The sequence below is a fragment of the Bidens hawaiensis genome, unplaced genomic scaffold, assembly GCF_021521415.1.
Source record: "Bidens hawaiensis isolate Kalapana, Puna unplaced genomic scaffold, B.hawaiensis_p1.1 tig00007050_1, whole genome shotgun sequence".
Classification (NCBI taxonomy): Eukaryota; Viridiplantae; Streptophyta; class Magnoliopsida; order Asterales; family Asteraceae; genus Bidens; species Bidens hawaiensis.
Window position 1 is genome coordinate 984,840 of NW_027491486.1, and position 11,944 is coordinate 996,783.

The window sequence follows — 11,944 nt, forward strand, 5'->3', positions numbered from 1 at the left end:
GTTGGCTCAATTCGAGAAGATGGAAGTCTGGACTTTGGTTGAAAAACCAAGGAATGTGCATGCTATAGGCACAAAATGGGTGTTTAAGTGCAAGAGGGATGAAAAGGGGATTATCATTAGAAACAAGGCAAGGCTGGTTGTTAAAGGTTTTAATCAGCAAGAGGGTATTGATTACAATGAGGTGTTCGCTCCTGTCGCCCGGTTGGAAGCGATAAGATTGTTTTTGGCGTTTGCTGCATGTAAGAGAATGAAGGTGTTTCAGCTAGATGTGAAGAGTGCGTTTTTAAATGGGAAAGTTGATGAAGTTGTGTATGTTGAGCAACCTCCGGGTTTTCCTGACCCAGACTTCCCAGATCACGTATACAAGTTGAGCAAGGCGCTGTATGGAATACATCAGGCACCTCGTGCCTGGTATTCAACGTTATCGGACTACTTGCTCGAGAATGGTTTTGAAAGGGGTTTAATTGACAGCACACTGTTCGTGAAGAGAGAAGGAAGCGACTTCCTACTAGTTCAAGTCTACGTGGATGACATCATATTTGCTGCATCAAGAGTCTCCATGTGTCAGGAATTTGAGGCCGTTATGAAGAAAAGATTCGAGATGAGTGCTATGGGTGAACTAACGTTCTTTTTAGGATTGCAGGTCGATCAAAAGAAGGATGGGATGTTCATTCATCAAACAAAATATGTTCATGATGTCCTCAAGCGCTTCAAGATGGAGGACTCTTCTCCATTTGACACTCCAATTTGAGTCAACCACAAGTTGGGAACTGAAATTGACGGTGACGCAAATGTGGACCCAACTCAGTATCGGGCTATAATAGGTTCTTTGATGTATTTAACTGCTTCTAGGCCTGATATAATGTTTGCTGTTTGTCTTTGTGCACGTTTTCAGGCAAATCCGAAAGAATCTCATTTGAAAGGTGCAAAGAGGATACTACGGTATCTCAAGGGCAAGCCGAAGCTAGGGTTGTGGTACCTGAAGGGAGGAGACGTGGAACTGGTTGCTTATACTGATTCTGATTATGGAGGGTGCAATCAGAGTCGGAAGTCAACAACAGGAGGATGTCAGTTTCTCGGTGGAAGATTAGTTTCCTGGCAGTGCAAGAAACAGACGTCAGTTGCAATCTCAACATGTGAAGCTGAATATATGGCAGCATCCAACTGCTGTTCACAGGTTTTGTGGATTCAGCAACAATTGCGCGACTATGGTCTGAATTTCTTACTCACTCCTATTTTAATTGATAACACTACAGCCATCTCAGTAATTAACAATCCCGTGAAACATAGTAAAACCAAACATATTGACATTCGTCATCATTTCATACGGGATTGTGCTGAGAAGAAACTGATTAAGATCGAAAAAGTCGATACGCTCGAGAATTTCGCTGATTTATTTACAAAAGCGTTTGATAAATCCAGATTTCAAAACCTAATTGAGCTAAACGGGATGATCAATCCCGAGTAACCATGCTTTTCTTTTGTGTCTTAAAAAAAAAAAAAAAAAAAAAAACGTCACTAATCGCTTAAAATTATGTCGGTTATCTCAGTTGGAAGGACATGTCTTAGGATATGTTTTGGTCCTCATCTTCTACTTGTAGATTTTGAGGATAGCCATTAACCAGATGACTGAAAGTGACCGGGGCGATTTATGATGTGTTTTCTTTCTATCGCTGAAAATTAGTCGTTCATACTTAGTTAGAAGAACACATACCTGTATGTGGTCGGTCCAGTTGATCCATTGGATCTTCAGGATTGCCGTTTACCTGAAAACTTTGACGTGAACGGGGCGATTGAAGTCAAAATTTTTTTAGGGAAATGAAATTACTTTTCAAGTCTATTACTTCGTATGAAGTAAATGTGCTATGTTTAACAGAAAGTTGATCCAACCTTGGAAAATGATATATATACTGATTGTGTGTGCTTAACTAGTGAAGTTATTAGGCTTAAAAGACTTTAGGACAGTCATTGTATGTCATGGTAATTTTTTATGGTGCGTAAAAGTGTATGTGATATTAACTTAAATTACTCGATTTTACGTGGAAACTCCTTAAGAGTTTTGAATGTCTTCATGCATTTCTTTCCGAATGATAGGCAGAAAAGCGACTACCCAGTCATACACGAGCCCGTAAGTATTCTGATTCCCGTGAAGAAAGCATTTCAAGACACTGCAGTGATCCAGATTCGGGACTTGCAGTGGTTTAGTACTCCGAAGTCTATAAGTATGTGTGGATAAAAAAAATAAAATAAAATAAAAATAAAAAATAAAAAATAAAAAATTTTAAGTACTTATGAGTTATTGTAACAATCAAGACTTCTCAATTCTGGAGTAAGAAGAGAACGGGAAGCAGACAACGAGTATCTACAAGTTAATCAGACACTATGGGTCGAAGTCAATTCGGGGTGACTTGGGTATAGCCAAATACGCTTTGAGAATAGATAGAAGGCTTCATTATCTCTGAGTTGTTGCCCACTTAAATTTTGAGCTAAATTGAACCTTAATCCGTATCACAGAAACGATGAAAACCATTTAAGTTATTTACATGCTTACAACCTGTTTCTCTATGTCATAATACGGCTAAACACGGATCTATATGACAGTCACGTAGTGAGTGTGATTCCTGTTAGGATCTTTTCTAAAAACATAGTGGTCCCTGACTAGACTGAAATTTGATCCCTTATTTCGTTAAATTTTTATAAGTTTTTCTATTTCTGTAGTTGTATTATTTTATATCTGGTTACTTAGACTTGATCATTTTTGTTTAACTCTTTATGAAACTTTCAAATGTTAATTGCAAAATGTTCAAACTTAAAGGGTTGATTCTGAAAATATAGGCGAAGTTGTTGAATCAGGCGAACTTGTGCTTAACTTCGCCTAGGCGAAGTTATCCTTAACTTCGCCTGACCAACTCTGACCCTATATAAGGTGATTTTTTAACAGTAATCTTCATTATAATATCAGCGAACTTGATTTTCCGGCGAACTTAAGAGATTTCCGGCGAACTTGTGTTTATCTCTGTTTTCGATCTTTGCTTCTAGTTTCTATTATCATTGAGGGTATGTGTTGTCGGTATCTCTCACAAACTTGTTCGTTCTTGATCGTTTTTACCCGGTTCGAGACCTCGGGTCGTCGGACCTTCAAAACCGAAATCTTAAAAACTTGTGTTAACGTGTGCATGGACATCCTTTTCAACTTCACATCCTTAATATCATGTTTATTGATGTCCTTGATCGTCGATCTTAGCCGAAAACACCGGATTTCCGGTGTTGGAATCCTAACAGTCGCCGATTAAGTTCAGGCGAAGTTAGGGTTTAGGCGAAGTTATCCACAACTTCGCCTGGGGCTTAATTTCGCCTAAGGCGAAGTTATCCACAACTTCGCCTGGGGCTTAATTTCGCCTAAGGCGAAGTTATCCACAACTTCGCCTGAAGCTTAATTTCGCCTAACACTTATCTTCGCCTGAGGCGATGTTGTGATAAGGCGAAGTTATCTTCAACTTCGCCTAAGCCAAGTTGTTTAACAATTATTTAGACGAACTTACAGATGAAGCGAAGTTGTTCCCAACTTCGCCTCACCTTTAAGTTCGCCTATACAGTTTTAATCACAACTTCGCTCATGGTATAACGCGAACTTGTGAGTTGCTTAACAGTTATCTAACTTGGTTCGTTTAGTGCAGATATGGCTGCTGTTGGCGGTGCTGGTGGTGATGACGGTAATGATCAAAGACAGTTCTTTCCAGCGCATAACCAGTACATCATGTTAGACCCAGACGCAAGTGGCGTGGAGGACTACAGGGAAATAATCACATTTCTCCTGCGCTCAAGGATCTTCCATGCGATCACCAATACCCTGCCTATTTTACTACCTAACATTGAAGACTTTTGGCAGTCGGTAGAGTATGATTGCCGGGTTGAGCCCCCGGTGATGCGAGCAACCGTAAATGGTCATGTTGTGCAGTTCTCTTCAGAAGATATACGGTTGGCTTTGCAGTTTGGAGAAGAAACGAGGGATGACCCAACGGAGTTCGTCGCTCCTTTTCGTGATGGGGCATATCTCAGGATGGGTTATTCAGGTCCGTTGGGGGACACGCAGAGGAGAAAAGGATTTTTTGTTAGATCAGTGGCGCTTCCTAATGCACGTCTTGATCGTGTGCATGCCTGGGAGGAAGGCAGGAACTGATGGAATGGGCGCGACGATGCAGTCTGCCATGACTGCCCTGACTTACAACAGAAGATATTCATTTAGTCAGCTGATATTTTACGAGATTGATCGTCAGAGGAGGGCTGTGGCGCGTGAGCGATTTATTATGTATCCTCGATTCTTACAAATGATTCTCAATCATGTGGCTCTGTTGCTACCTCAGAGACGCCCTATTAGATACGTTGAATGTGTGACGAAGCGTATCTTTGCTCAGTGTCGCACTTCCAGCGCACGAAGCAAGCCTGAGCTGTGTCCCAGGCATACTCCACTGTTCGGGTATCTTGTCAACCCGGAGTATGTTCCTGCTGGTGGGGACGAGTTCAGAGACCCAAGAACACAACAGGCGGCAGCACCTCATGCTGTGTCAGCTGCGCCTGCTGTGCCTACTGCTGAAGACGTCGACCTTGATGCTGCTTTTCGCGGCCAAGGATTGTTTGATATGGATGTCTCGGGTTCTCAGGCCATGGATGTTACTAGAGCAGTTACTTCGGTAGCTGACTCCGATCTTGATGAGACATTTGCTGAAGCTAGACGATTGATGGTGTCTAGGGAGAGAACGATTGGGAAGAGGATGAGAACGGTTGACGACGATGACGAGGAAGATGATGAAGAAGAAGCAGTTCAGCTAGTGATCAGACGTTCAAGAAGAGAACGGACAGGTATGGGTTCAGGAGCTGGAGAAACTTCAAGGCTGGTACAGCACAGGTTACTGCCGTCCAGACGTCGACTCCAACAATTGTGTCTCTACCACCTCAATCGCTTACTCCATCGGTGGTAGTAGCACGATTTGTTGAGTCTACAGTCACTACTACTGCAGGGTTACCAAGTGTACCACCTGCGGTCACTTCTGCTGCTGATGTCCCGCCAACTCCAACGCCTACTTCAGACTCCGAAAGGATAGCTTCACTAGAGCGGATCGTGGCTGAGCAGTCCAAGACTATTCAAAGCCTAGTGGAAGCAAACCAACTACAGGCCTCCCTCCTGGTCGAGCATGGGAAGATCATAGACGCTATGAAAGCGTTCTTGGCATCTCAGGGGGAGATGAGCTGTAGGGGAGATGAGTTGAGGACAAAACGGAGAGAAGATCATGACGATGATCCCAATGCACCGGAAGGTGCAGGTGGTGAGCTGCCAAGAACTTCTATAGCTCTTGGTACTTCCACAGCTGAGGGGGAGTCTACAAGCGCAGCTGATGATGATGTTGATGATGTAATCGACGCGTTGAAAGAGCTAGATGATGATGATGATTTTATGCTTGAAGAAGATGTGCTGCCGAGTGATGAGATTGAGAAGATCGGTGAGCAAATTATTGTTGAAAATGTGATAGAAGAAGGGGAGATAGTAGATGAAGATATTGAACACGAGATTCCAGAGGTTGAGATGCCCGATATGGGTGATGAGACAGTTGTGGAAGATACTGAATGGGAAGAGCAGCTGAATTGGAAGGAAGGTTGTGCTCAATGGTTCGTAAAGACGAAGAAACCGGCGGTCCCTAAAATGTTCAAAAAGAGTTACAATATTAAGGGATACGCTGAAGCAAAGAAAGGTATTATCTGCTGGATATATGATGAGCAGCTGCGGCTCTTCGTGATCAAAAGATATGACGGGATTCAGTACTTCAGGAGAACTTTGAGATCATTAAACACACTGCCTGAATGTGAGGTTAAAGACTTAGCCAGATTGGGGTTGATAAATCGAAGTGACAATAACATGGCTAGAGTCATCGGAAAGATCGTATGGAAAGAGAGCATTAAGGAGAAGAAGTTTGAGCTGCTGAAACCATAAAAGGGGAAACTTGTCGAAGACAAGGATAGAGGTTTGAGAGCTGATGGAAAGCCTTGGATGGTTATGAAGTATAAACCGATCCGGTGCCTTAAAGAAGTACCGATGAAGCTTATGCCCAAGGACGTGCTCAAAGACCTAAAATGGTGGTTCGTGGATTGTGAAACAGCGGAGGCGGTAATGGAAGATGAGGATGAACAAGAAGTGCTTAGGGTTTACAACCCGATGCATCTTGTTAATCTATCGCAAGCTGATCTGAAGATGCTCAACGAAAAGAAGATCTTCTACATTCCTGCTTGGAAGGATCAAGCAAGGAAATATCAAAGGGTGGTGTCGGTATGTGTTAGAGAAGGAGCGCACGCGTAAAGATACAAGATTACAAGACTCAAGCTTTGAAGATCAAGATATGAAGCTACTGCCAAGGGGGAGTCTGTTGGTACATGTATGTCAGTAGTTCATAGTCTAACGTTTGTAATCGAGTCTGTAATGTAATTATGTTTTTGATTATGTTTATGTTTATGTAACGAGCGAAGTTGTCAACAAGTTCGCTTAGGCGAACTTGTTGAACAAGCGAAGTTGTTAAGAAGTTCGCTCAGGCGAACTTGTTGAACAAGCGAAGTTATGGACAACTTCGCCTGAGGCGAAGTTGTCGTGTTTATATATACTGTTCACCGTAACAGTTGAGGAGAGTTCGTGAGGTTGGTTAGGGTTCGTTTCAGTTGATTAGTTCGAGAGTTACGTGCTTACAAGTCAGAGTCTGTAATAGTAACCTCTTGTCACGTGTTCGGGTTATCAATATAACGTGTTTCGGTTATTGCTCGTGTGTTTGTTTTATACGTATTCTACGCTCGTATCTACCTACGCAGGGATTCCGCACCTGCGCAGATAGCGACATCCCGTGTACGATCCGTCCAGGAACCTACAGTTTGGGGTGTATTAGGTAAACCGAGATCCTTCTGGTTCTCGGTGGGCTTTGGGCTTTTGTTGGGCTAGTATGTTGGCTACCTTATATATAGATCTCTTTGTATAGGGTTTAGAAGTTCGTTCAATTGGGTTTTGGCCGTCTAGTATCATTGGTGTATTAGACGAGTATTATAAGCATAGTGCTTAAGCACCCGACGTTAATAATAACGTGTGTTTTGAAGCAGTCCTTTGTGTTCTGTGTCTTCTTGAAATTTGTTCTTGAATCATCTTGTGTTGGATTTCCGAACCAACATCAAGATCTATTGATATCATATTGAAAGATCCTCCACGGGACTTACATTACTTTTTTAGTTGGAGCCAGATTGACACTGCGGGCGGCGGTCAAAAGGGCAAAACTCAAAAGGAGTGAGGCAAGTTAGTTCTACACATCATAGATCGGACCATGTTTAGCAAGGTTCGATTTCTCCTCTCGCTCACGCCATTATATTGGGGTGTGCCGGGTGGAGTGAGCTATGAAACAATTCCACGCTCTTTCAGATGATGTATGAATTCTGAGCTGAGATACTCTCCGTCCCGATCTGATCGAAGCATTTTAATAGTTTTCCCAAGTTGGTTTTCCACTTCGTTTTGAAACTCTTTGAACTTTTCAAAGGTTTCATGCTTGTGTTTCATGAGATACACATAGGCATATCGACTGTAATCGTCAATAAAAGAAATGAAGTATCTTTCATGATTCCTAGACATGGTTCTGAAAGGACCGCATACATCAGTATGTATGATTCCCAGCAGATCCTTTGCTCATTCACTTTTATGAGTGAATGAGCCTTTGGCGAGTTTGCCAGCTAAACAAGATTCGCAGTCATCAAAAGAGTCTTGTCCTGTGGATTCAAGAATCCCTTCGGATTGGAGTCTCTTGACTCGTGCCTTGCTTATGTGGCCAAGTCGGCAATGCCATAGAAATGTATCATTGATGCTAGATCTGATACGTTTAGAAAGATTATATACATTATTGTTTATTTGAACATCAACCTCATAAATACCATTTCGAGGTTTAGCCTCAAAATAAAAGATATCATTCAAGTAGGTAGAAATAGCAATACTATTAAAAACGTACTTAAATCCTTGTTCAAATAGAAAAGAAACTAAAATAATGTTGATGGTCAAACTAGGTGCAAACAAACAGTTATCCAAAGTAACTACAAGGCCAGACGGATAAGCAAAATGATATGTGCCAGTTCCAAGAACTGGGGCTCTCTTCCCATCATCAACGATGAGTTCCATGCTGCCTTGTTTCAGCTTCTTCTAGTTTTCAGGCTAAGACATTAACGATGTGGTAACCACATCCGGTATCAAATTACCATGTGTTATTAGAGACAGTGAAAAGTCCAATAACGTAAGTAGAAATACCTTTAGAGGAGCTTTTATCATTGGTCCTCTGCCTTTTCAGCTCAGCAAGGTAGTCGGGACAGTTACGTTTCAAGTGTCCCATTTTGTTGCACCCGTAGCACTGGCGCTCCTCAGGAGGCGGTAGTGGTACCTTTGCAACACCTTTGTTAGTGTTGGTGGCGGACCTGGCAGCAACAGTAACCTTCTTCTTGCCTTTACCGTTATGACCTCGGTTCTTGGGTTAAGGCTTGACGGCACCAGCAGATAGAACCATAAGAACTTGATTGTTTTTAGCGTGAATATTCATCTCAGCCGTCTTGAGCATTCCATGAAGCTCCAGCACTGTCTTCACCCAGCCATTCATATTGAAATTCATTACGAACTGTTCGTAAGAGCTGGGAAGCGAGTTCAGGATGAAATCCGCTACCATTTCATCTGACAGGGGATAATCAAGTTTCCTTAGTTGTTTGATGTACCATTTCATCTTGACGACATGCGCACTAACAGGTGATCCCTGTTCCATTCTGCAACTGATGAGCTGCTTCATGGTGTCATAGCGTTCTTGACGGGCTTGTTTCTGGAACATGCCCTTGAGTTGCTCAAGCATCTCATAGGCACCAAAATCTTCTAAGCCTTTAGAAAGCTCGTAAGATATGGTGGCTAGCATGATACAGGAGACTTCAGCAGGGTCATCCATATGTTTGTCAAGAACCTTCCTGGCATCAGCAGTATTGTTTTTAGGTTCGGTTGGAAAAGGTCCATCGAGAACATAGTGCTTTTTTGCCATCTTGAGAACAAGTCCCAAGTTGCGGTGCCACTCAAGAAAGTTGGTGCCATTCAACTTTTCTTTCTTAAGGATAGCCTTGAGGGTGAATGAGGAGTTATTATCAGTAGACATCTGTTCAATTAAGCAAAAGTAAATTTTATTAGTATTTTTGATGTTTTTAATCCTATTATTAATGACCCAATGACATTAGTAAATAGGAACTCGAGAATCTGGCTTCCAGTTACTAATGGCAGCTGTAGCACACAGCATTAGTAAGTGGTTAGGAAGACAGACAACGATTGGCAATGGTGGATAGAGCACAACTCTCGTTTATGTGGCCTATTGAGACAACATTTGCCTATGTACATATGTTTAGCCTTATCTATGCCCACGTTAGTCTCTAGACAGCTGTAGCACGTAACAAGAGAGTAAAGTAATAGTCGCCCTAGTATAGTCACTTGTGAAAAAGCCGGATGTGTCAACGAAACCCTTTCACCTTGAAGGGATAGGCTAGAAATCAAGTGTGGTGCTGTAGCTCCAAACACTTGAAGTTTCGCAGTATGCCTCAATTGTGACTTATAGTAGGATGGCATAGACTATTGATTTAAATTGGGATTAATTTTAAATATTACCGAATAGAGTAAAACTCCAGTTTTACTTTATTGATCGAGACAACTTGATGAACCCTTTCATCTCTCAGGACACTTAGTTTTATATAACCTATTAAAACTAAGTTTGTCGCGATAAAACCAACCAATTTTAAGTTAATAGTTTTACCTATTAAGTTATTAGTTATGGAAAATTAAATTTAGTTTAATTTTGCAAAACTTGATTGGTTAATTTATTTTAATATATTTGGTATTAGGTTGGTGGTATCATAATCCTATTATAATCAAGCAGGCAACCAAAATAGCGAACAGAATATGTAAATCTTAAATGGCCAAGATTAGTGATTGAGCTTGCTAGAGCCTATTAGCAAGATCAATCGGGTCAAGGGGTCACAAGACAAAACAACCACATGGATGGACTCTTGGTGCATCCCGTCATCTTTGGTAACTCCCATTGACTTCAAGAACTCCATGAGCTCGTCCTCGATTTTCCTTCAGGTCTTCTTCCTTACAAAATTACACTAATACAAGTAATGAATAACTAAACCCTATCTATTACAATTTTGAACCATCAAGGTTGGCAAAAACCATAAAATAAAACCGAAAACTAAATACAACTTTTGAACCATCCATGTGGCCAAAATAAAAATCATTCAACCAAACAAACATGGTCGGGCCAGATTTACATATTCAACAAAAAATAAGTCGGGAAATATTTTAGACAAATAAAATAAATAAAATTTTGTCCAAACTAAAATTTCCCTAATATTTTATCTAGATCAAAAACGTCAACTACCTTGAAGTTTATGATGTAGAACCGGTAAAATACCGGATTCGACTCGTATGTTGTAACCAATGCTCTGATACCACTGTTGGGTTTCAGTGGTGATCAATTAAAATTTTGTTTATTAAAACCGGTTCAACAAACATTTTTAATAATAATTAATCTTATTAATTATAGTTATACGCAGCGGAATGTATACAATTAATCAGCACCAAAACTAAACCCGACAGGATCTGGTTACAGACAATACGAGTACGAGTCAAAACATTAAATATAAACTAACAATATATTTAAGTTTACCTCGGTTAATAATTAACCGGTTGAGACACCGAAGGCTAACGAACCGAGCTAGGTGACACAACGAGATCCAACGACCAATCAGTGGTGGTGCACGACAGCAACAACAGTGGTGGTGGTATCCGGACAGCAGCGGCGGCGGCTATGAGCGGCGACGGGCGGCGACGGCTGGCGTCGGTCGCGCCGGCTGCAAGCGGCGGCGGTGGCTGGACAGCGCCGGTGGTCGGGTAGCGCCGGTGGTGCAGGTTGGCCGGCGATGGGGTGGAGGAAGAAGGGAGATGGACTTGTTGATTAGCTTGGGGTTAAGGTTATATCCATAACATCATGTGTTTATATAACATATAATTAGGTTTAACTAACTTAGTTAGTTATAAACCTAATGGGCCAACAAGTCCACTTCTTGCTCCAAAGCCCGCTCCATGTAATTTCGTCTCGTTAAAGTATCTAACCAGGTTAACTAACTTAAGCGGGTCAATGGCTCGTTACCTCACGGTGTAACTCTCACGGGTCTTAACCCAGTTAGCCGTATTGACTTACCCGAACCGGTCCATAAATCCAACATGCCTGCCCAACTATTTTGGCTGCTGAAAACGAGCACTGTGTAGCCCCACTCAGGCTTCTCTTAAGCGAATTAACTCAGTTTTTCAGGATTTTTATCAACCCGGTTCAACCCTCTTTTCTCATAAAAGATCACATCTCGAGAAACACGTATTTGGTTCTGAACCGGGTCGTACTTCCGGTATTCCTTTTTTCAAGGTTCGGTACCGAGATTAACCATAGGGGTACTTAGGTCATTGTAACACCCCGTAACCGCAGCGGAAACGTACACGGGATGCAACAGACACATCTGATATCAACAGCATTGCTTATAAAGAAAGTACCACTACATTAATTTATATCATATTACATTGTTGCTAGTTTCGTTACTGTCTAGGTGTTACACACGAGTTTTACCGATAAGACATTAATATATTCATTACAAAATATAGATCAGCAAGCTTCCAACAAGTAGCACAGATCATTAAGCACATATCAATCATTCCAACTTGGGCATACCTAGAAAGCATGTAAAGAAAACGGGTCAACTACGAATAGTTGGTGAGTTTCACTAATTTAAATAAACACTGACAGATCATTTTAATAATCATTTATTAAACAATGTAATTATGCGGGGAACTATGTTTCCCCAGAACATT